This window comes from Chenopodium album, chromosome 2 (assembly GCF_948465745.1).
Source record: "Chenopodium album chromosome 2, dcCheAlbu1.1, whole genome shotgun sequence".
In the NCBI taxonomy this organism is placed as follows: Eukaryota; Viridiplantae; Streptophyta; class Magnoliopsida; order Caryophyllales; family Amaranthaceae; genus Chenopodium; species Chenopodium album.
In genome coordinates this window covers 34,679,867-34,682,206 of record NC_137835.1, presented here as the reverse complement: position 1 = coordinate 34,682,206, position 2,340 = coordinate 34,679,867, and the positions used below count along the sequence as shown (strand labels likewise).

Here is a 2,340-nt window from a genome sequence, read left to right as displayed (position 1 = left end):
CACACTAGCACCCAAATCACATAAAGCATTCTCAAACAACTTACTCTTGATTTTGCAAGGAATGGAGAAATTACCCAGATCTTTCAGTTTCTTGGGGAGGTCATTGTGAATCAAAGCACTACAACACTCACCAAAGCTCCACCGAATCTATCTCATTACAATCTCTCTTGCCACTCAATATAGCCTTAAGGAACTTGGAATATCTAGGAATTTGGGTCATGGCTTCGGTAAGAGGGATAGAAAGATGGACCTCCTTCAACATTTCAAGAAATCTCCCAAATTGTTCATCAAGTTTGTTCCTCATAAACTTTTGGGGATATGGAAGGTCGGGTTTTCTCACTTCCTCTTGCTTTATCTCATCACTCTTCTTTTTCTCATGGCTCTCTTCTTTGCTCACATATCTTGACACATCTTCCTCTTTTTGCTCACTTGAAACACTCTTCTTCTTGTCCTCCTCACAATCCCTAGAAACTCTCTCTTCAAGAACTCTTCCACTCCTTGTGGTGATGGAATAAACCGGTTTCTTGGGATCAACTCCTTGAGAAGGAAATGAAGAAGGACTAGCACAATCTTTCAAAGTGTTTGCTAGTTGGGTGATTTGTGTCTCAAGCATTTTGTTATGTGTCATGATCTCATTAAATTTCTTATCGCTCACCGCCATATAGGTGTTCAAGATTTTTGTTTGATTTTCAATTATCTCCTCCAAATTGGACTTGGACGATTGAGAATAGGAATTTTCACCAACACCTTGAGACTTTGGACCAAATCCGAGTGGGGCTCCCCTTTGATTATTTTGAAAATTTCCCCTATTTTGATTGTTCCAATTTCCTCGATTTTGATTGTTGCCAAAATTTTGGTTTTGGCCACCAAAGCCTTGAGATTGACATTGATTTCCATACCTTTGGCCTTGGTTTTGATACCCATAACCTTGGTTATTATAGTTGCCTCGGAAATTTTGGTTTCCTTGGTTCCTATAATTACCATTGTTATAGTTATCAAATCCACCTTGTTGGTGAGAATTTCTATTTCCAAAGTTTCTTGGTCCATCAAACCTTTGACCATTGTTATTGTTTGAGAAAAAATTCACATGTTCACATTCACTATTCTCACCATCATCAAGATTTTCAAACCCATTTGAACAAGTAGAAGCATCATGGTCATAAGACCCACAATTATCACAAAACAAGCATCCATTGGGCATATTGTTAGAATTAGAAAGAGGAGTAGAGTTATAAGATGTACCTCTCCCTTTAATGTGGGAGGGATGACCTTGTGCATTGGAAGTTGCACTCTCAAGCTTGGCCTTGATTGTTGTCATCTCCTTCCCCAAACTTGCAATTTGAGAGGATAGATTGTTGATGGCATTAAGGTGATCAACCGAGTAAATCGTTGATCCATTCTTGCTTGAAGACTCACTTTCTCCTTCTTTCCAATCCATGTAATGGCGCACCACATCTTCTATAATGTCCACAACCTTTTCTTCGGTTTTGTTCATGATTGGGACTCCGGCTCCCGCATTTAGACACGATTTGCCTTGAGGACTCAACCCTCCATAGAAAATTTGAATGATTTGATATGTTGGGATGCCATGATGGGGACATTCTCTTTGATACTCCTTATACCTTTCCCAAGCTTTATACAAGCTCTCACTAGGCTTTTGCTTGAAACATTGGATCAAAGCCCTTGCCTCCGCCATTTTCTTTAGGGGGTAGAACCTAGACAAGAATTCCTTGATAACTTCATCCCATGTTCTAAGAGAATTTAGCTTGACCTCTTTGTCTAACTATTCCAAAGCTCAACCTATGAGAGAGAAGGGGAACAACTTGAGCCGAATAAACTCTTGAGAAACACCATTCACTTTGATAGTATTGCAATACTTCTCAAACACTTTGAGATGGTTTAGCAGACTCTCAATCTTAGCCCCACTAAATTGTCTTATTTGACTCAAAGTGATCATGGTCGGTCTTATTTCAAAGTCATTTGCCGGTGTTGTTGGGAAAGCAATCCTACTTTCAAACCTATATGCACCGGTAGTTCCCAACTCCTTCAAAGCAACTCTTGGATTATCTCCCATACTTACTTGATCTTCTTCTTCTCTTTCTTTGTGAATTTCTTCTCTTGGAGAGCTTGGACTCAAAGAACGATTAGCAACCCTTATCCTTGTTATTGTTCTCTCGATTTCTGGATCAAATGGCACTAAAGTCCTTCCTCTTATCCTACGCATATAAAAACTCAAAGCAAATATCAGTAGCACGGCTACAAATGTAGCCTAAAGAGAAAGTTATTTTTGTATTTTTTAGATTAAGGTGAAATAGACTAAACAATAATAGTAATCATCTA

General features: G+C 38.8%; 1 non-coding gene across 1 annotated transcript; it reads left to right on the top strand.

The window, feature by feature from the left end:
* The first annotated feature begins 1,583 nt into the window (after window positions 1–1,583).
* Window positions 1,584–1,689, top strand: LOC145607592 (small nucleolar RNA R71). Its single transcript, XR_014105589.1, has one exon. It is a non-coding gene; the product is annotated as a small nucleolar RNA R71 (small nucleolar RNA).
* The last annotated feature ends 651 nt before the right edge of the window (window positions 1,690–2,340 follow it).